At 43.4% G+C, this 23,901-nt stretch overlaps 1 protein-coding gene and 1 pseudogene across 3 annotated transcripts in view; both read right to left on the reverse strand.

The window, feature by feature from the left end:
* Positions 1 to 23,606, reverse strand: part of CORO1C (coronin 1C) — a 76,194-nt gene extending 52,588 nt beyond the window's left edge. The window contains exon 1 of one of the 2 annotated variants that reach the window (XM_027566492.1): positions 23,484 to 23,606. The gene's annotated coding sequence lies outside the window, so the exon portion shown is untranslated. Of the gene's footprint in view, positions 1 to 22,829; positions 22,954 to 23,483 lie in introns of those variants that run through there. The other variant, XM_027566491.1, reaches the window with a different exon arrangement.
* LOC113907387 lies at positions 14,285 to 14,854 on the reverse strand (annotated as a pseudogene). Its single transcript, XR_003515183.1, has one exon. The product of XR_003515183.1 is annotated as a translationally-controlled tumor protein pseudogene (transcript).
* Positions 23,607 to 23,901: the final 295 nt, after the last annotated feature.

Below are 23,901 nucleotides of genomic sequence, written 5' to 3' on the forward strand. Positions count from 1 at the left end.
TCTTCACCAATTACTTCCAAACTAATTTTATAAGGCCAGTATTACTCTGATACCAAAATCAGACAAAGACATCCCAAGAAAACTAGACTAATATCTTTTATAAATATGGATGCAAAAATCCTCAACTGAATACTAGCAGACCAAATCTAGCAACATGTGAAAAGGATTCTACACTGTGACCAAGTGGGACTTTTCCCACAATGCAAGGTTGGTGTGACATTTGAAAATCAATTAATGTAACGTGTCAATCAAATAAAAAACAAAAATCACATGACCATCTCACAGAAAAAGTATCTGACAAAATCAGAACAAGGACAGACATATAAGTTAATGGAATAGAACTGACAGTTCTTCCTACATCTTTGATCAAGCGATTTCAACAAGGGTACCAAGATGATTCAATGTGGGGAATAAGACTCTTTTTTTCAACAACTGGTGCTGAGACCGCACAACAGACACAAAAGAAGCTGGAAGCGGAACTCTATGTAACTTTGTTCTGTATTTTCCAAGTCTTTTGTAAATGTGTTACCATATTTTCATAATAAACGCATGATTTTAAAAAAAAAGGCTGGACCCTGACCTCACATAATATAAAATAATTAACTCAAAATGGATCAAAGATATAACTCTAAGAGCTAAAATTTTAAAACTCTTTGAAGAAAACACAGGAGTAAATCTTCATGACCTTGGATCTGGCAAAGGATTCTTAGCTATGACACCAAAAACACAAGCAACAAAAATAAAAAGTATACAAAATGGACTGCGTCAAAACTAAAAACCTTTATGCTTCAAAGTCACCATCAAGAAAGTAAAAAGACAACTCACAGAATGGGAGAAAATTTTTGGAAATAATATATCTGATAAAGTACTTGTCTCTAGTATAAAGAGTTCCTACAACTTAGTAATAAAAAAGACAAACAATCTAATTTCAAAATGAGCAAAAGACTTGAATAGGTCTTTCCAAAAGAGAAATGTCCAAAAACACAAGAAAAGATGCTGGATATTTTTGGTCACTGGGGAAATGTAAATCAAAATCACACTGAAATACCACTTCACACCCACCAGGATGGCTAGAATCAGGCCAGAGAATAAGTGTCAATGAGGACGCAGAGAAATCTGAACCCTCAGACACAGGTAGTGGGCTGCTTGGGAGGGCAGTCTGGCAGTTCTGAAATGATTCAACAGAGTTACACTATGACCCTGAAATTCCACAACTAGGAACTTACCTCAAAGAGCTAAAAACAGGTAGTCAGACAAATATTTGTACAAGAATTTTAAGAGCAGCCCATTTGCAACAGCCAAAGGGTGAAAACAATTCAAATGCTCGATCCCCACTGGACAATGAATGGACAAACAAAATGGCATATATCCACACAAAGGGATATTATTTGGCAATTAAAAAAAATACTAATACATGCTACAACTTAAATAAACCTTATTATGCTAAGAAGCTAAATACAAAAGCTTACATATTATGATTCCTATTCACACAAAGGCCCAGAATAGGCGAACCCATGGACACAGAAAGCAAATTAGTGATTGCCTGTGGGGAGAAAGGGGTATCACAGAATAGGAGGTTATAGCTAAAGAGTACAGCCTTTCTTTCTGAAGTGATGAAAATATTCTACGATTTGTGGTGACAGCTCTACATATTTGTACATATTTGTGAATATATTAAAAACCATTGAACTGTATACTTTAAGTAGGGTGAATTGTATAAGTGAATTATCTCTCAATAAAAATGTTTTTTAAAAATATGCAATGTGCCTAGTATAGAGTCTGAAACATAGTAAGCACTGTCTGATAAATGTCTGCAACTGTTATTTCAGAGCCTGCTAATAGGTTTCCCTACCCCAAGGGAAAAAAAACAATTCAACTTCCTGCCAATTTATGAGCCAAAAGTACGATTTCACATTAATGACCTAGCAACAGTTATCAACGAACCTTTACAAAACTCTATATTCTCCCATGGCAGCATGGTGTTCACTACAGAAAAACAAACCTCTTCCTGATAAAGAAGCCTGTAGTATACATTAGTGTTTCACCAATTTCTTAGATGTTCAGCTATAAATTTCCAAAGTGTCATACCATCAAACTTAGGTGTTCTTTTATTAAATATCGTATCCCAAATTACACAACTAAAGCATCCCCCAAATGAAGGCATTTTATAAGTAAATTTAATTTTCAGTTATATTAAAAAGAATAGATGAAACAATGCTGAACAAATACACAGACAAAAAGCCCAAGGATAGAATACATTCAATTTCAAATATCTTATCAGAGTTCACTCTTGGAGAGGTTGTCTGCCCATTAGTCTTTCAAGTGTAGTTCTTGGAACTGCATAGGGCCTTTTCTTTCCAACTGTCACAGTAATTAAGGTCCTCGTGGTAATAAAGAGGGAGACAGTGCAGCAATCATTAAGCAATCAATGTTTACAAATTTCAAAATAAACTGATTTTAGATAGAAAAAATGCAATGTGGTTTTTGTTCTGTTTGCAATGTGTTGTTTAATTTCCACAAAATGTTGGGAATTATGAACCTTACTCAAGGCCTTATAATAAGCAATTGATCACTCTGCCCAAATTTCCAGTAAGACTGGGACTGTTCTAGAATGATTTTCATTATAATAAAAACTGATGAATATCTGAAAGACAAAGACTGTAAGAACAGGCTGAGAGCACAGGTTCAACTATAAAACACTCTCACAGACACATCTCCTCTGCCCGAGTCTCTAGATGATACTGAAAGCCAAGCAAGCAGATTAAAAGTTAAGTCTTGACTGTTGAGCAGCCATCATGGCAGCCTCTTTTCAGTTCATTTACCCTTTTTGTAGCTGACAAGGCTGTACATTAGGACTTGCTTATATTACAACCAGAAGCTTGCACCTTCAGACCCCTTCACCCATTTCACCCGCCCACCTAACCCACCACCTCTGGAAGCCCCCAAATGTGCTATTTGCTTAGAGTTTGGGTTTTGTGTTGGCTTTCGTTTTTAAGATTCAGCATGTAAGCGATAAAGAGTATTTGTCTCTGATTTACTTCACTTAGAATAATGCCCTCAAGATCCATCCATCTTGTCACAAATGGCAGAATTTCCTTCTCTTTAATGGCTGAATAATATTCCACAATACTACACTTTCTCATCCATTTATCTGTCAGACATCTGCGTTGTTTCCATTATCTTGGCTATTGTAAATAATATTGCAATGAACACAGGGGTACAGATACCTTTTCAAGATAATGATTTAGTTTCCTCTGGATAAATACCCAGAAGTAGAATTGCTGGATCATATGGTAGTTCGATTTTTACCTTTTTGAGGAACGTCCATACCATCTTCCATACTGATTACACCAATTTACATTCCCGCACAAATTTCTAATCAGTAGATAATATGTCCTTGTTTTCAGCTTCATGAAGAAAATCTAGGGCTTCCCTGATGGTCCAGTGGTTAAGAATTCACCTGCCAATGCTGGGGACACGGGTTTTTGACTCCTGCTCTGGTAAGACCCCACATGCTGTGGGGCAACTAAGCCCATGCACCTCAACTGCTGAAGCCCGAGTGTGCTACAGCCTGGGAGCCGCAACAAGAGAAGCCACCACAAAGAGAGGCACAGGAGCTGCTACCAAAAGTGTCCCCACTCCCCGCCCTAGAGAAAACCCAAGTGTAGCAACTAAGGCCGGCACAGCCAGAGATAAATAAAGCTGATCTGTAAAGAAAGACTCTTAAAAAAAGAAAGAAAACCTATAAGCTATTGATGCCCACAATACTTAACAGTTCATCTAAGGAAACAAAAAATTATTAAAATTTTCTTTACATGTTGGGTAAACATTTTAACCAAGAACAAACTGTGAAAAATAAGGTCCATGTTTTAAGGACCTATTTTATAGGCATCAGAGCAAAGTTTGCTAAAAATCATTCTCAGAAGAAAACTTCCATCTCACAGTCAGCTGATCATCATCAACCTCGACGAGAGTGTAAAGGCATGCTTCTTGTGGTAATGCCTAGTCAAGTTAACAGAGAAAATATATTTCAAAGGCCATAAAAGAAATGTGTTGGGTGTTTACAGGGGGAAACGTAGACCAAACAGGGTGTTTATAATGGCACCAAATAAAACACTCAAACACCTGAGTAAATGTCACTGCGTTTTTTCTCCATTCTCTCTGCTTCCATCAATCTCATAAAAAAGGGACCACAATTTTGACATTTTCCTGTTTATTGAGAAGTTATCTGTTTAAAGATTCCAGCAGATGCACTTCTGTGGTGTGTATGAAAGGAAGCACATCCTGCTAGGAACACATACAGGAAAACCCCTACTAGCAGCAAAATCCTGCTCCGCACATGTGCGGAGACCATTCCAGAGGCCAGACCGCTCAAGGGCTCAGGAGGCTGAGCAGCAGCAACCACAGGAAGACTCCAGAGTGTCCCTACAGGGAAAGGACATGTTCCCTGAGCTGCTGTTTTTCTGGCCCTTTTAGATGTGGGGAGAGATCAGACACGTTATTTAATAGAAAGTGGCAAGCAGGACAGCAGGGGAGGAAACAAGGGTCCCCAAATCCGCTATTTAAATGGCAGCACCAACAGTTAAAAAGTCTTTGTGAGAAGCTGTAAAGGTATCACGCAAGCCTATGTAGGATGCACATTCCTAAGACAGCAGACACCAGGAGCAAATACGGGAGAGGTACTCTGATTAAATACAGAAATTCAAGGTTCATCACTTTTGGATATGAGATGGCTTGGCTTTTTTGAATTGCCTTAAACCAAACCCACCAGTGATACTTGAAGAGTTCACCTAACAAATTACTTTTATTGCATCCAATCCCTTAATAGATCCATATATGAGCTCCTCAAAAAAAAAAAAGCCTAATTTACTTAGTTTAATAGAAGCTGTTTTACAAAGGAAGAAAAAAAAGACCACATGCAACAATCTGCTTTACGTAAAGCACAGCAGAAAGTCAGACAGACACACAACATTCCTCACACACAGCAGCTAAGGGTGAAAGTTTGCACTCCAGAGATGTTGGAAATTATTTTTTAGAAAAACTGCTGACCACTTAAGACAACTGACTGCAACTATGAAACAGCCTTGATGTTGGTTCAATTCATCATGACATGAGGAATGGTGACAGGGCTTCCCTGGCAGTCCAGTGGTTGCGACTCTGCCTTCCAATGCAGAGGTGTGGGTTCCATCTCTGGTCAGAGCTAAGATCCCACAGGCCTCTTTGCCAAAAAACATAAGACAGAGGCAATATTGTAACAAATTCAATAAAAGACTTAAAAAAAAAGGGCAAAAGTAATGGGTGAAAATTCACCCATTATAGCTTTCCAAACACTGACGTCCCCTTATCCACTCAGGTCCTAGGTCAAATGCCACAAATGAGGCATACCAACAATAAGTGCACTTTGCTCTGACCCAAGAATCCTACAACATTTTGGTTTTTAAATGCTTCTTGGAAAGAAAATACAAAGAAATGCAAGTAGGATTTACCAAGAAGTATCCAGACCGGGCCCCACAGAAGCAGCCTGGAGTAAAAAGGGTCATCTGTTCCAGGCCCTTCATTTTTAGACCAGAGACACTGCGTGACTCGCCCAAAGATAAAGGACTCCAGAGAGACAGTTTGACCTCGAACCACAAAGTACAGGGCAGTTCAACTTCTCACCCCCTGAACTTTCATACTTTTTCAGTGATAAACTCCACACACACATTCAGTTTGGGTTTCCCACATCAGCCAGCAACGCCTCTCAGAACTCCTTCAGGCGGTGCCTCCACAGTTCACAGTTCCACTTGGCCCGCTGGTGCCATTTTTAAATAGGAAATGACACTGGGCTCACACTTTATAAACTACAGAAGCTGGCTGTTTGCATTCAAATACACTGAGACGAATGACAGAACACATCAGGTATGCCGAAGGAAACCCATCTTTGCTTCTGATTGAAAACCCTTAGGTTTAAGTCAAGGGACTCTGTGCTCAAATGTCCAAGAGAAGAGCCGGGCATGTATAAAAAGCTGGAGATCTACATGTCAAGAATAGTTTCTGGGCTTCCCTGGGAGCTGCTCAGTTGCAGGAGACATGGGTTCGATCCCTGATCCTGGAAGATCCCACATGCCTTGGGGCAGCTAAGCCCGAGTGCCTCAACTCCTGAAGCCACGAGCCCAGGGCCCGTGCTCCACAAGAGAAGCCACCGCGGTGAAAAGCCCGTGTACCGCACTAGGGAGCAGCCCCCGCGCGCCCAGGCTAGAGAAAAGCCTGCACAGCAACCAAGATCTGGCACGGTTGAAAATAAGATAAATTAGTTTTTTAAAAAGAATACTTTCTAAAAGGTGAGGTACGGAGCTTTCTAAGAAAAGAACTCCTGCTTTTACAGTTTATAACTTTGTACTCACAGGACCTGGTTACAGAGTCTCTAAAATGAAATCAGTAGGCGCTCCCCGATGACACAGAGTACAATGGGCAGCTCAGAGTGACAGCAAAAAACGCAGCGGCAAGGGACCAAGCAAGCCGTCATCTGCACCAGGTCACCACGAGGCAGGCTTCAGACACCTTACAAGTACCTGTCAACACACTCAACAAGGCTGTAATTTTTAAAAAAGAAATGAGCATGACGTGAACAGCAACAGAGCCACAGAAAAAGACCCTAAATACAAAAACTCGAAATCCCACTTCAGCTCTTGCACGCTCGTCTCTTTAAAGAAAGACCCTTCGTCAACCAAAGAGGTCTGTGTTGGAACTCCCTTAAAATGAAGAAGAATTAGATGCCATGAATTTTAGTTACTAAATCAAGAACTTTTAAAAGGTCGCAAGGGTCATCTCTAGCTCTTTAATGACAGAATTTTTTTTATTACTTTATCAAAGGAAGCGCAGGTTTCCCCCAAGATTACATATAAGGACGACAGTCCCTTGTATCTCCCAGCTTTTTGCTATCACCAGCATCTTTATGGAGAAGGCAATGGCACCCCACTCCAGTACGCTTGCCTGGAAAATCCCATGGATGGAGGAGCCTGGTAGGCTGCAGTCCATGGGGTCGCTGAGGGTCGGACACGACTGAGCGACTTCACTTTCACTTTTCACTTTCATGCATTGGAGAAGGAAATGGCAACCCACTCCAGTGTTCTTGCCTGGAGAATCCCAGGGACGGGGGAGCCTGGTGGGCTGCCGTCTCTGGGGTCGCACAGAGTCGGACACGACTGAAGTGACTTAGCAGCAGCAGCATCTTTATAAATGCACCATGCTATGCTTCCCTGGAGCTTTAAGAAAGGATCGCTGAAGAATCCCCCATCCAAGAGACAGGCACCGCCTGCCCAGACAACACGATGGAACCAAATAAAATCCTCTGAGCTGAAGCATCTCCCTGAAGTGCCCCACAGGAGACCAGGCTCGGAAGCTTGGTTCTGCCTCCCTCTTCAAAGAGCCAAATTAATCCCAAGAGTGCTCATCCCAATTGCAGAACCTTTACCGACATGACTGACCCAGCACTCTCACTTAAAAATTAATGACAAGTGTGTTTTGAAATGCTCTTTCTATACTGATGACCTACTTTTCTTATCAACAGCTGGGGGAAAGCACATTGTGTATGACTGTTCAAACTTGCTAAGTCTGTTCCAACTACTGAGATGGAGTTTCTCTTGGAATAAAATTTTAATGATTCTTTAGCTATATACTTAGAGCAGGAAATGAAATTATCAGACTCCCAGATCTTTCTGTGGGTTTTTAAAGGCATTTTTATGAAGACCCTCATAAGGCTGCTGCTGCTGCTAAGTCACTTCAGTCGTGTCCGACTCTGTGCGACCCCAGAGACGGCAGCCCACCAGGCTCCCCCGTCCCTGGGATTCTCCAGGCAAGAACACTGGACTGGGTTGCCATTTCCTTCTCCAATGCATGAAAGTGAACAGTGAAAGTGAAGTCGCTCAGTCATGCCCAACTCTTCGAGACCCATGGACTTCAGCCTACCAGGCTCCTCCATCCATGGGATTTTCCAGGCAAGAGTACTAGAGTGGGGTGCCATTGCCTTCTCCCTCATAAAGCTAGCCATAGGAAAAAGTAGCAATGTCAAAAAAAAAAAAACCACTAATCTCCTTCAACTGAAGAACTGCCGTCTTCCCTTTTTAATACTATATACCCTAGGCAAACAGTGATCAAATAAACACACTCCTGACCCTGTTTCAAGGGAGGTAGAGTAGGAATAACTCTGGCCTGATGCAAGATAAACTTAACCTGACACAGTCACCTAACCACTAAATCAATTCAGTCCTATGGTTGGTTGTTTCTTCATCTAAAAGTGGGAGAACTAAAATAAATTATTTCTAGGATGCTATTACTAATACAATTATTATTAAATGTATTAATCTAAAGCCTACAAGTCTATACGGAACGTTTCTTTCACTGGGATGCAATCTACATCCCCCCATAAAACACACACAATTCAAGGAGAATGGAGTTACCAGCACCCATACGGTTATACTCATAACACACATGCTCGACTGTGAATGCTGAAGAGGTCTTTAATCCCAGTCATTCATCATGCATTTATTCACCAACTATTTACTGAGCTCTGATCATGTGTCTGGCATGATGCTAAGAAGAGGAGCCAGGCTCTCATGGAGCTGACAGTCTCCAAGAGGAGACACTGCAATAGAATATTCACACCAAAGTCACTGTGCTGCTGGGACGCAAAGTACATGGGGCAGGGAGTCAATTCAGGGTGAACCACCTTTTTAGGAGGAGTTCCCAAGAGCCTTCTCTTTATAAGCAGGGTATCTGAAAATAGCAAAAACTAGGGGAAAATATTTAAATTACTTATTGTGACTTTTCAGATTAGTAACAATCTGTGGCTAACAAACTAAGGTAGTTTGCCCACAGAGGTGCCCCAGAGCTTGAAGGTAAACATACAGAACAAGCTATTTGAAAACAAAACTAACATTGTTTAAAATAAAAAATCTCCCTGTTTCCAGAATTTTCAGCCATTTTATAGAGACAGGAAAGTGCACAGGTGTACACAGCTCAAAGATAATGCAGGTTCAGTTTCAAACCACTGCAACAAAGCACATCTCAAAGTAAAGTGAGTCACAAGAATTTTAGGGTTTCCCAGTGCACGTAACAGTTCCGTTCACGTTATCCGTAGGACAAAGGAGCCTGGCAGGCTACAGTCCACAGGGTCACAGAGTCAGATGCGACTGAAGCGACTTAGCGTGCACACAGTCTACTGAGCGCATAACAGCATAATGTCTGAAAACAACGTATACATCTTTATTTAAAAATACCTAATTGCCTTTTTGAAAAACTAGCTATCATCTGAGCCTTCAGTGAGTGATAACCCTTTTTGGTTGATGGCTGACAGGTCAGGGTGGTAGTTTCGAAAGGCTGGGTGGCTGTGGCAATTTCTTAAGACAACAGCCTGCCACATCAATTGATTCTTCCTTTCACAAAAGATTTCTCTGTAGCACACGAAGCTGTTAGAAAGCATCTTACCAATGATAGAACTTTTTTCAAAATTGGGGTCAATCCTCTCAAACCCGGCTGCTGCCTTATCATCTTAATCTATGTAATATTCTAAATAAAACCTTTGTTGTCATATCAACAATCTTCACATCTTTACCAGGTACAGAATCCACCTCAAGAAACCATTTTCTTTGCTCCCCTGTGAGAAGCCCCTCTTCATCTGTCCAAGTCCGAGCATGAGACGGCAGCAATCCAGGCCCATCTTGAGGCTCCAGTTCTAGCTTTCTTGCTATTTCCATCACATCTGCAGTTACTTCCTCCACTGAAGTCATCCATGACGACTGGAATTAACTTCTTCCAAACTCTTGTTAATGTTGGTATTCTGACCTCTTCCCATGAATCATGAATGATCTAAGTGGCATCTAGAATGGTGAGTCCTTTCCGGAAAGTTCCCAATTGACTTTGCCACAATCCATCAGAGTACTCACCATCTATGGCAGCTATAGCCTTACAAAAACGTATGTCTTCAACAGTAAGATCTGAAAGTTGAAACTACTCCTTGATCTGTGGGCTAAAGAGCTGAAGCTGTGTTGGCAGGCAGGAAAACAACATTCACCTCATTCTACCTCTCCACCAGAGCTCTGGAGTGACCAAGTATGTCAGCAACAAGCAGTAATATTTTGAAAGGAATGTTTTTCTGCACAGTTGGTCTCAACAGTAGGCTTAAAATGTTCAGGAAACCACGTTGTAAACAGCTGTGCTGTCATCCAGGCTTTGTTGTTCCATTTATAGAGCACAGGCGGAGTAGATTTAGAGTGATTCTTCACAGCCCTAGGATATTCAGGATGGTAAACGAGCACTGCCTTCACCTTAGGTCACGAGCTGCGTTAGCCACTGAGAGTCAGCCTGCCCTTTGAAGCTCTGAAGCTAGGCACTGACTTCTCCTCTCTTGCTATGACAGTCCTAGGTGGCATCTTCTTCCATTAGAAGAGTACTTCATCTGTGTTGAAAATCTGTTGTCTAGTGTAGTCACCTTCGTTAATAACCTGCGCTCGATCTTCGGGATAACTTGCTCCAGCTCTACATCAGCACTTGCTGCCTCACCCTGCACTCTGATGTTACAGTGACAGTTTCTTTCCTTAAAGTTCATGAAGAAACCTCTGCTAGCTTCAAATTTTTCTTCTGCAGTTTCTTCACTTCAAGCCTTCACAGAACTGAAGAGAGTTAGGGCCTTGCTCGAGATTAGGCTCTGGCTTAAGGGAATGCTGTGGCTGGTTTGGTATTCTCTCCAGACCACCAAAACTGTCTCCATATCAGCAGTAAGACTGCTTTACTTTCTTATCATTCCAGGTTCACGAGCAAGCTTGAAGAACTTTTCCTTTGCATTCACAACTGGACGAACCGGCCCAAGAAGTCTGTTAGCCTCCCTCACTGAGCTTAATTATTTCTAACTTTTGATTTAAAGTGAGAGACCTAACACTCTTCCTCTCACGTGGACACTTAGAAGCCACTGCAAGGTTATTAACGGGCCTAATTTCAACACTGCTGTGTCTCAGGGAATAGGGCGGCGCACGGAGAGAGGGACGAGGGAGCAGCCAGGTAGTGGCGCAGTCAGAAAACCCCTTGACTAAGTTCACCACTTACATGGGCGTGGTTCGTGATGCTCCACAACAACTGCAACAGGACCATCAAAGACCACTGATCACAGAGCGTCATACCAAGTATAACAGTGAAGAAGTCTGAAATTCTGCAAGAAGCACCAAACTGCGAACACATGCGTGAAGTGCGCAAACGCTGCTGGAAAAACGGTGCTGACAGACTTCCTGGATGCGAGGCTTCCACAAACCTTCCACTTTGTGAAAAAACTGTATCTGTGAAGTGCGATAAGGAAATGACAACCCACTCTATATTCTTGCCTGGAAAATCCCATGGTCAGAGGAGCCTGGTGGGCGATGGCCCATGCGGTCGCAGAGCATCGGACACAACTGAGCAACTGAGCGTGAGCATGCCGGTACCTCGTGAAGTCTTACCGCACCTTTGGACAGGTCATTTTGTCTAATCCTTTTTGGTAAAATTACAAACTACTTCCTCATCAGCATACCTCTCTTCCAAAGGGGGGAAACACAAAAAAATCAGAATATCAGTGTCTACAACCAAGAAACTGTAAAATGTAACATCACTAGGGAAAATGTAATTACTATCAAAAAAATACTTTACCACCACTCAAAACCTTTAGAAGGTCTCAGTTCTTTAAGTGGGAAATGTCACACATCTTCTTTTACTAATAAAATGAAAATACCTCTGGGGAAGTGGAGACAAATAAAGCTCACTTTCAGAAGCAAAATGAGCTTTCATTTGGGCTAAGTATTTTGGGAGTGAATTCTATTACTAGAAGCTTTTACCAGACTTAGCTGGTAAAACTGTAACCTCATCCATTCCAAATCCAATTTCCCTCCAAACTGGATAAAGATTTGAAAAGAAAATCATAGCCCTTAATCCTTTATGTTAAATTAATTGGACTACATAATAGTAACTAAAAGAGAATTTTCAAATGCCTCAAATGAAACCAGGAAGAATCCTTTAGGCATTGTGAGTAGAAGGCCAGCAGGAAGGTCAGAGGTGCCCCACCCCCTAACACTACTTGTCTAAAAACTACATTTATAACAAGCTTACATGTATAGTTTGCAGGAACCTCTAAAAATGGCCAAAAATAACACACACAAAAATGCAGCTACAAAATGATTCTTTTTTTGTGATCGCATGTTATAACGGGATATAAACCAAAGCCTACGGATTTTCAAATTTTAATACTGCACAAATGAACTCCTAAATGATTCAACAGCTGGAAGGGTGCCCAATTCACCCTACATTAATGTACTTGGTTCTTGTCAATTTTTCAAGTGAAATGAACCCAAACATATTAAATTCTTGGAGATCTAGGAGCCACTGAAATGAGCTGAGACCTGCCCTGTGACTCCCCGGGGCTGGCTTGGGGGCCCTGCAGCGTCCACTCTGGGCACTTTACAGCAAGTATATTAAAGGACAGGAAACTGGACAGAAGGAGAAAGACAATAAAGGGAAACTCCATTTCTTCAAGGGCTACCTTAACTACAAATCCTCACCTTGGTACAGATCAGGTTTCTTCCCACACCTGTTTTGACAGAAACTCTCCAGCCGAAGGCACACTTCCACTAGGACGTTTCTTCAGATTCTTTCTGAAGTCACAGTTGCAAGAATAAAGGAGTGGGGTGCCATTTCCTACTCCAGAAGAGCTTCCCAACCTAGGGATCAAACCTGCAGCTCTTGTGTCTCCTGCATTGGCAGGCAGCTTCTTTACCACTAGTGCCACCTGGGAAGCCCCAGAGTTGCTAACCAAACCACAAATCAAAGCCCTAAGAACTCCATGCTACCAGTACTTTCAATTTACTCAATAAATTAGTTCATCAGAATTCATGCTTTAAATAACTAGAACTCCAAAATCTGCTTCACAGATAAAACATGTTTCAGTAAGTAAATGTGTACATATATGCTAACACATTTATTTAAATGAAAATGATGACTAGCTTATCATAATTTAACCAGCAAATGTTTACAATCAGCAGTACTACACCACAGAAAATTCCCTCTATTCCTTTCATCTTCTAGCAAAATAGGAAGACTAACAATTCCTAGCACAAGTATAACATGCAAAACTGAAGTTCAATTATTTGACTAGCATTTACTGAACACCTACTGTATGCCAGGCACACGGCAGCGGACTGGGAAATGAAGGCCCAAAAAACCTGAGACTTCCCTGCCTTTGAGGAACATGGCATATAGTGGTGCCAGTGTTCACTTTCACAAACTGGAAAATAATAATTCCACACTTGTTTTAAACTTCTACTCGTTTAGCTCAAAATGTAATTGCTATTAGCACAGAAATCAGTACCGTTAGTGACACCCATAAATTACATTTCCCTCTGCCTTTATAACTCCATAGCTAAACCACACTTCCATTTTACTCAAATGCACCGTATGAACGTGTATTCTGTTCTCACGACCTCGGACAATCTGGGTCATCTGCCTTGTCCATCGACGTTACTCTTCCCCTGTTACACCTGCCCTGAGTCAGCACAGTGCCATTTCGTAAACCCGAGGGCAGGGCCTCAACCCAGTGTCCCAGAGACACTGACTCTCCACCGCCCTGTCCTTTCAACCCCCACAGGGCTCAGGCCCCACACAGAGAATTCAGCATCAAGAACTGTATACTTGGGGGCTAGAGGAAGCTTGTATTTTTATGACTATTACACATTTTAAAAGTAAATCAAAACATTAAGCCTGCCATTAACACTTTGTGAAGAAGTCTTTTCTACCTGCACCAGAAAAATCAAGTCCCTAATCCTTATTATAGTTTCATAAAATGTTGAACATGTTTTCCAAACCCTTTAAAGAGGTAATAACAAAAAGGTAAGATCAATTATTTCCCTTTGTTTGAGGAAAGAAGGGGCTTTGTGATGAGTTTATAAAGGATTAGAAATACAGGTGGAGACGAGCACACAGCTCTGGCCAGCACAAGTCACCCCAACTTACAGCCATTACCCTGACCTGACCTACCACTACTCCAAGATTCCAGAAACCAAGTCACTGCTAAAACTTAAAACCCTTTCAAGCCGCGGGTCCCAAATGAAAAGAGAAAAAAAAAAAAAAGGATCATGAGAGTTTTGAATGAGGAACTTTTCTTTTTCTGGAGTTTAAATGCATTTTATTTTTAGACTACGTACACGACATGTTTGCTTAAAAACAATGCCTTTGCGCCAAATAAATCACCGTTCAGAACAAATGAAGAGCTCGAGATGACATCAGTCCCATCTAAGTCCTGGTGTTGTGTGGATGAAAAGCAGTGGCCAGCCAGTTATGACGACAGGTGATTGATCCAAAGTAACTGCCAACTTTGTTAACATTTTTCCATCTCTAAACCATCCTTAAAGAAAATCATATATGGGGTTACACCATCCTCACGGTAGTCCAGCAGAGCAACCATACCATCTGGATTCATGTTTTCACCAATAAAGAACTGACAGTTTTTGAAATTAGCAAGGATGCGCTTGATTTGTTCTGCAGCCCCTGTCATAAAAGGTTTTACTCTTTCTGGTCTCTGTTCTTCAAGTTTCCCTTTGATTGACTTCATATAATCTTTGATGTACTTCTTGTAGGCTTCTTTTGTGAAGCTGGTTTCCTGCAAGTGATGGTTCATGACAATATCGACACCAGTGATTACTGTGCTTTCGGTACCTTCGCCATTGGGGCCTTCAGCGGAGGCATTTCCACCAATGAGCGAGTCACCAGTGTTACCCTCTGTCCTACTGACCATATTCCCCTCCACCTCCAGACACAGCCCGTCCACAACCTCCCAGGTCTTGTGGATGTGGGAGAGTATGTCATCATCTGCTCTCCAGAAGCAACCTTTCTAAAGCAGACAAGGCTTCTTCCCAATTCCAGGAACCAGGGCTGCCTCCTACATGGGCTCTGCCTGAGCCCGCTCAAATTCCCTCAACCTTTCCCTTGAAACTCTGTTACACTGACTACAGGCCAACATTTCACAGAGATGATGTTTATCAGTAAGGAATCTCCTTTGTAAAAATAATAATACTGTATCTCTAAGAGGGGCAAGAGACATGAGCAAAATAAGCTGAGACAATTAAGGCCACAGTTGTTCTAGCACTGAGTAACAGCAGTCTCATAGGAACTGTGGCCCTCCAGAAGCACATTAGTTAGTAGAAACACATTTGAACCACCTGCTTTGCAACTACTATTTAAAGGAGACCAGCTGAACAGGGGAGTGGAAGCTTCAAGTCAAGAGAGAAGGAAGCTGAACTTGGAGGCCTGCTGTGGCCTGAGGCTGCGGGATGTCCCTGCACAGACAGGCATGGGCTGGGCACCGGGGAGAGCTGGGTTCCTTCCTTACTCGACTCCCAGCTCCCAAGACCCGGAATTCAGCTATCATCACTAACACTTTAAAAAGTTGTGCTGAGACTTAAACAGATTTCTTCAGTCTAGGCTGGGAACTTACCCACCACTATAACACTGAATCTATACCAAAAACATGCCTTCTCGGTTCCAAATAACTGAGTTAGACTTGGGAATGCAACCCAATCCTGGGTTGGGGACTGAATGGACACGCTGCCTCCAGAACAGAAGTTGCAGCTGAACCCTTCAGGGTCAGGGAACCACGTGACTCACAACTATCCTTTGCAGGTAAGACATACCACTTATTCCACTTGACATTGTAATTCAGCCCAGGGCATGCAAGACAGCTCTATACTACATAAGACAAAGGACATCTCAGAATTAAAATAAACAAACAAACACACTTCCAGTTTCCCTTTTCCTCTGTAACACGGTAAAGCAACAGCGGTTCACATAAAAGACAGGGAGCCTAAGGGGACAGTTACTTTATTTCTAAACCAGACAACACGCAGCTTATTAAGTGTCACCCCAAAGAGCGATGGCCAACACTTGTTGGCTCTGGCCTCTCGCCTGCTTGCCAAGAAAAACTAGGATGACAATGTTAAACTAAAGACACTACTAACCGCAAAATTAATTTACCATCTAGCTTGTAAAGTGACTAGTCTCCTAATAAATCCTTCGGCTTAACGGAGATGATAGCGCAAGTTTACATGTGTTTCTCAGTCACCGCTCAGGCAGCGCTTGAGTTCTTATATTAATAAATCGGCCTCAATTCTTTAAGTTCCTAAGAATGAAAGGAATTAGAGTCTTTAACTAGAAAAGAATGCTTGACCATTATGAAAAGGAATTTAAGTATCTTTCATGGGAAGCAAGCAAATAATGGTGAGTAAACATTCATCCTACAGAGGGGGAGCCTGTGAATTTTGTCAAGAACCCTGATAATGTCAAGAGTGGAAAATACACCCCCAAAGGCTTCACTCTCCCAACACTTTCTTTCCAACGTGTGTTTATGGCCATTTACAAAAGTGAAAAAACTATGGCTTTGTTCACACAGGATGAAGACCTCAGCAGCTGTCAGAACACAAGGACATACTTTGAGTTCACAATGAGGCAAAAAAGGCTCCTACACTGAATGGCCACCTGCCCAGGCTCCCAGGCCATCCTGGCTCCCCAGAGACATAATGACCACTCTGGGGAGCAGTGATCAACTTCTGCCAACCCTGTGGGGTTTTCATTACACCTGTCTATAGTCCCAGTACCCGTCGGATCTTGTTCCTGTCAAAATGAGCCTTTTCATGTATGGATGGCCTAATGGGGCTGACCTTTGCAATATTAATTGGTCTTTGAAACACCCAAGATAAATCCTTACCATAACTACATACTATAACGGTCAGATTACAAGATTGAGGACACAAAAAGGGGTCAATAAAATACTGTCAAGGAGCTTTACATGAAAACTGGGACGTCTACCAAAGGCTTATCTGAGAGATTCCATGTATTTTCAAGTTTCCCCAAACTACATCTAAAAAGAAACCCTGAAAATCTGGACCAAGTTTCCTAGTTTAATACGTGTACAATCTGAAGATGAGAAGCGGAAAAAAGAAATTGGTGCTAACTACCAATCTGGATGATGAACTGAAGCAAACAACAGTGAGTGGACTCACTGTGTAAATCTGGCAAAAGACCATGGTGGAAGCTTAAGAGGGAATCGCTGCATTGTGTCAAGGACTAAAAATTAAGGAAAGCCCATCAAGGTTCACACTGTAAAAAAAAAATCCACACTATAGTATAAATCAACACCACCAATTACAAAAATGAACTTACACCATCCATGAAGGGAGGTGGAGGCAGAAGGGAGGGACAGTCAAATTCCTGGACTTCCCAAGAATGCCAGGACTTCTCAAGCGCCTGTGACCACAGTCCCCTGGTCGTCAGATGAGGAACAAGCCAGCGAGGTACTTTCCGCTTGAGCTGTGATTCAGAGTCACCAGGGAGCTGGAGCCCAGGCAGCTGGACTGACCAAGCTGAACCTCACGGGCATCAAGTTGAGGACCTCTGGGCCTGAGAAATAATCTCCCAAACCCACTAAAACGATACATTCGTCAAAAGACAGTGACCTACCAGTGCTAAAATTACGATCCATTATTCATAATTTTAATGTAGATAATTGCATGACCAAAGGGGGAAAAATATGTATTGTGAAATTCCCACCTTCAGTCATGCAAAACACAAGCGTTTCTACTCCCACTTAGAGTACACCTTCACCCCAACCTCCGCGTTAATTTGATTTCTCTTGACTATGGCAAACCAAAGGAACGATTTTTGTCATTAATATAAGATTCAAGTGACAGGCCTAATTTAACATCCCATGAGACAACAGAGGCTCTATTCCCACACAGAACGTTACACTTGATCACAACACTGCCACTCACAGCGTACTCCATCCCGTGAGCATCTCACACACTGCAGCACAATCTCCTTCCAAATCCTAAAAAGATCAATTTTTTTGCCAGTAGCTAAACCTTTCTCCTTAAAATACACAGACCTAATACAGCCTAAGGCCTGCATAAGAGAAGCTCGTCTGAATAGACAGTTCCAATTCAGATCGATGGCCAAAAACTGTCTCATTTTTAACATTACCTTCCTATCCTAAAATTAAACACTTTTTTCCTCTCCAGAGATTCAAGTTTGATATGAAGTCTAAAATGCAGAGGTAGGAGCGAGAATCCATACACTAATAGCTTAACATCAAAAATAAAATGTGTTAAACTGCCCCTCGTTGATTCTCCCCAATTCCATTCATTAATAGACATTTAAGAGTGAAGACAGAAGGAACACAAATTTATTTGGAGTCTACTCAAAACCTAGCAAGGTACCGTTAGCATCTCTGTATCACAGAAGAGGAAACTAAGGCTCAGGGAGGTCAGGTAATAGACAAAATCACAGCTATTAAAAACAGGAGTAGAGAGTGAAACCCCCTCAGTCTGGCTCTGAAGGTCTGCATTCTTCGTTGCTTCAACTTCTCTAAAGACAAAACTCTCAGAGCAAGAAACAATGTAAGAACAGATAGCTCATTGAGCCTGATGAGACAAAGAACAAACGTGAAATTTATTCTTACTAGTTTTAAAGCATTGATTTATTTATTTGGCCGCGTCAGGTCTTAGTTGCAGCACACGGGATCTTTGTTGCGTCATGAGGGATCCGCTCCAGACTCTCTAGTTGTGGAGCACAGGCTCAGTAGTCGAGGCACCCCGGCTTAGGTGCCCCTTGGCGTGTGGGATCTTACTAATAGTTTCCCAACCAGGGATCAAACCCATGACCCCTGCACTGCAAGGCAGATTCTTAACCACTGGACCACCAAGGAAGTCCTAGAAATTTACCTCACTCCACTCCAATCACTTCAGTGACCACACGAAAAAGAAAACATAACCTCAAATGGCCAACTGCTTTTTTTCTAATTCTTAGGAAGATACTAAATGGAGTATTTTTAATTAAAGTGTTAATCGGATGCTCTGAGAGAAGCAAGAGCAAGTGAAAAGGAAGGCAGTATGCACCTTTAAAACTCAACCTACACCCACCATCAGGGGTGCACACGAGCAGTTCCAGCACTGACTGACTGACTCAACACCATCAGGGTAGGCCTGCTTGCACTTGGTGGGGCTAAATCATACCAACCAAATGTGTTCCCTGGCCATCTGCCCTGCTGAGAAGGCTGTGAGCCAGTCATCACTGTTTATTAGGGGGAAAGAGCCTGGATGAGAATATTCTGCCCTCAGGAAAATGTTTCAGACACACAGTTTACATCTGAGCAATTTTTTGGTAAGAGCCGGACTCAGGTGCCAGAAAGGCAGAGGGGAATTACCTCTGTACTTCATGTTATTTTAACATAGGCAACAAAGGTGTAAATAATAACCAGAGAAACAAACCACTGACCTCAGGATCTTTCCAGTTAACTTCAATAAAAATAATCATTCAGCACTAGAGACCGCGCTGTGAGCAAGCGAATCTCGATCTGCCTTCCGTGTCCATTTCTCTCTCACATTCTGCCTTCTATAGGAAGGTGCCTTTCAGACAGTGAGCTCAAGTTCAGATACAGTTCCTTGTAGCAGATGGGAGTGATGAATGTCAGAGGCATGAGGACAGGGACAGTGTCTGCCTGCGAGGACTAAGGCAGGTTTCACGGAGGATCCCAAAGGACAAGAGGGAAATGCAAATCAAAACCACAATGAGATACCACGTCACACCCACTAGGACGCCTAGTATCAAACAGTCAGAGGATAACAAGTGTTGGCAAAGATGCAGAGAAACCAAAACCTTTATACGCTGCGGGTGGGACTGTAAAATGGTGCAACTGCTTTGGAAAAATCTGGCAGTTCTTCTAACAGTTAAACACAGAGTAACCAATATGACCCAGTAATTCCCAAGAGAAAGGAAAACATATGTCCATACAGAAACTTGTACATAAATGTTCACAGAGCATTATTCATAATAGTCAAAAAGGAGAAACACCCAAATGTCCATCAGCTGATGAATGGATAAACAATGGAACAGAGTATTTTTCAACTATTAGAAAAAGAATGAAGTACTTACACATTCTGCAGCAGAGATAAATCTTCCATACACTATGCTTAATAAAAGACACAAAAGACCACATATAATAGATTCAATTTATAGAAAATGTCCAAAACAAGGGAAATCCATAGAGACAAAAAGTAGATATGTAGTTGTCTGGAGCAGGGGGGGAGAAGAATTGAGGGACGGGGGTAAGACTGACTGTTAATGGGTACAGGGTTTCTTTTGGGTCGATGAAAATATTCTAAAATTGTTATGATGACTGTACAACTCTGTGGATATACTAAACATCATTGGATTCTACACTTTAAATGGGTGAATTATATGATATGTGGATTATAGCTCCATAAAGTAGTTATAAAACAAAAAGGATTGCATTTTGTGCCACTGAAATACAAAATAAACTCTCAAAAGGAGCACAGAATCTTGTTCACTCATTTTAAAGGATCTGAACTAGGGCAATGAAAACCCAGAGAGATTCTATTACTTAACATTCTGGGTACTAGGTCATACTAAAATATTCATGAGTATTTCCCCGTTTTAATAGAGAAAAGGCATCTTATGTTTAAAAAGATATACACGTGTCAGAAAAGAGTTCTTATAACTCAGGAACAGGATGCATCCAAAGGAAAACAAACCTGGATTTGTACCCTGCATCTGAAAATACCACGCAAAATTTATTATTGTTCCACTTCTGAAAAAGAAACCAAAGGTAAAACAACTTGGTTCCAAAATATAATATTTCTAAAATACTGTTTGCAACAAAACACAGTATTAAGAAATAATCTGTCATCTTACAGAAATGAATTTCCACACCCCCAGTGACATAACATAAGAACTGATCGCTTCTCCTTTTGTACATTCCATTTCGTAGGTATCTGAGTGACTCTCTTCATGGGTGGAGTGAATCTCAACAGCGAGAGCTGTGGTGAGCATAAAACTTCAATCAAAAAATCCAAGTATTTAAAAAGGGCTATATGTCAGGAGTGAATGGAGTCAAGAAGTACAAACTTCTAGTAACAACATGCATAAGTCATGGGATTTTACAGACAACAGTAACTACAGTCAATAACCTAGCACATATTTAAAAGTTGTCAAGAGACTAAATCTTAAAAGTTCTCATCACAAAGAAAACAGAAATGTAACTTTGTATGGTGACGAATGGTAACTAGGTTTATTACGGTGATCATTTTAGTGTATACAAATGTCAAATCATTATGCTGTACACATGAAACTAACAATGTTACATGTCAATTACATCTTAATTTAAAAAAAAAAAAAATGAAGCAGCATACACATCAAAAGTCTTGTCTGTCAACCCTGAATCTGATCCCAAACTATATATAAAGTAATAGACATAACTTTTGATTAGCACAATCTGCATGCAAAGAAACAAACGGTCATGAAAAATGTAATACTTTGTGCAGTGATCTCTCGTTAGTATGTGTCCGTCAGAATCCATCAGACTTTAATGCACCTTCCACAAATAACTGAAAACAAACACAGACAGGGCACATTCCTGATTGGTCAAAAAGGTGTGTACCCAACCTTTATACTAATCTTTGTTCAATCCCCAGCACACACGACAAACATCTACCACAGAACGTGGCACCTGGAGGCCTAATATACAACACAATTCCCAGTTTTATTTCACTTTCTCCCCCTATTTATTTATGCAAACTCTCAGATTCAAGAGTTACTATTAGGCTTCATATCCAAACATGGTGCTGTGACTCTGAAATGTACCTCCAAGGCAAAAGAAAAAAAAGTTTCCTTTAAATTAATTTTCTGAAATACATAGAATCAAGTCCAAAATAGTCTTCCCATGTCTTCAGTTTTACAGGCAGTGCAGAAAGTGCAGTCCTATAAACAGCTATCTATTTGCCTTCACAATTGAACAGCAGACGGTACAAAGCAACTGCTTATACTTAATCATGTTTCTGTCTATTCTAGCAGGCTGGTGTCAGGAGAGAGTTCTGCCAGATAAGGACAATGAAATGTATTATTATAGAGTGACTACCAGCCCTACAAGTGTTGTCTGAGGATGGAACCCGGGGCAGGAAGGCTGAAGTGAGAGGGCCTACTATTTTGTTGTAACCATTTCCAAAAGTATATACATTCGTTCCCCAAACGCGCACTATATTCAATTCTGCTTAAATGTCTTATAGGAAAGAAAGGCCTCTATATCTTGCTCCCCTGGGGAAGATGAGCGACTTGCAATTTGCTTCGTACCCTGAATCCCACGTTTGCAACATGTAGAGCAAGGACTTCAGACACCACAAAACAAGGACAGCCTACATTAAAGCCAAATATAGGATGTGATTCTAAACCGCGAAGCAGTAAAGGCTACGTTTCCTTTTCCAGCCATCAAAACCCTTTGAACACTCCCAAAAAAGGACGGGAGGACCAGCGCCTCTCCTGCAAGAGGAAGCCCCTTTCTTCTCGGCTCTCCCCGCAGCCGGCCACTTGCCCCCAACACATTCATATCATTCGAGACGGAGGGCAGCGTGTGCGCGCCTGTGTGGACAGGCGGGAGGGCTCGGTTCCCGTATTTCCAGCCTCTACATTTGAGCTCATCCTCAGTCATTTAGGCGCAGCGGAGCCCCACCTGCACCGCGCTCCGTCTTAACTGCGTCCCTCGCCAGCTGCTCCGCTCTCATCCAAGCCTAGCTCTGAATCACCCAGCGCACGCGGACGCTCCAGGCCCCCGACCCTGCCGCCTTCCTGCCCCATTCTTCCTCTCCCAACCTGCCCCCTCGCCCCTCCCCCGCCAGTCCCAGATCTCGGCTCCCACCGCCCGGCTCAGCCTCCTCTCAAACAGCCCCCACCCACATCAGTCCAGCCCCAGCCCCGCCCCGCCCTTCCCGACCCCTTACCCAGAGCTCTTCAGGGTCCAGAGCCGGCCTCTCACCCCAAAGCAGGCACCCCGAGGCCAGACCGCCGCCCTCACCTCTCCCAAGCAGAACCCAGCTCCCCCAGACCCCACTCGAGCCCGGCCCCTGGCACCCCCCCAACTCGCTCCCCAGGGCGGCTCAAGCCCCGCCTCCAGGCCTGGCGCCCCCGGGCTCAGCGCCTTGGCCTCTCGCAGCCCCACCCCACCCAAGACCCCACCCAACCCGGCGGAGCCCTGACCCCTACAATCCTTCCCGGGGTAGCCCCATTCCCACGCGGCTTCTCACCCGTCCAGGAGGGTTCCGGACCCCTAAAAGTCTCCCCTGAGCAGCCTCCTCCCCACAGGCGACCTGGGTTCACTCTCCTCAGGCCGAGCGGTTCGGTCCTCAACTCCCCGCCCCGCCGGACCCCAAGTCTCCCGAAGCAGCCCCGACCCCTGCCTCTTGCACACCGGCCAGGGCGGGCCCCCGACCCAGGGACCCGCGCTGCGCGCGCCCACCCAGCCCTGTCCGCTCCACCGGGCCCTGCCCTACGGCCCGCCGGCTCCTGTCAGCCGGCGCCCGCACATGCTGAGAGGACAGATCCGTCCACCCGCCCCGCTTGCTCCCAAGCGGCCCTGCCGGGCGCGCGCAGCTCACCAGGGCCGAGGTGCCTGAGGCGCCGCTGCCGAAGTCCCCACTGCAAAGCCCGGCAAAGCCTCCAACCGCTACCGCCTCCCGCCTGGCACTGAGCGCAGCGCGGGGGAGGGGCGCGGACAGCCGCCACCGCCCCCGCCGCCGCACGCAGGCCCCGCCCCCGCGCCGTGCCGCGCCCAACCAGGGCCGCTGCGCTGCGGCACGCCACGCCTACTTCCGGGAGGGGAAGCCCGCTTCCCACCCCGCGTTCCACGCCTCACTCTCCCTAGCGCCTCCTCTGGTCGCGCCGAGGGATGCAGGTGTGCCTTGGAAGAAGGCGGTGCCCAAGTGCAAGCACCGCCCACTAGCCCTCGGAGTGACCGGAGAGCCACGCCCACTGCTCCCTCAGAACAGGGAGCGGCGACCTTAGAGCCCGCCCACT

This window comes from Bos indicus x Bos taurus, chromosome 17, assembly GCF_003369695.1.
Source record: "Bos indicus x Bos taurus breed Angus x Brahman F1 hybrid chromosome 17, Bos_hybrid_MaternalHap_v2.0, whole genome shotgun sequence".
NCBI classification, from domain to species: Eukaryota; Metazoa; Chordata; class Mammalia; order Artiodactyla; family Bovidae; genus Bos; species Bos indicus x Bos taurus.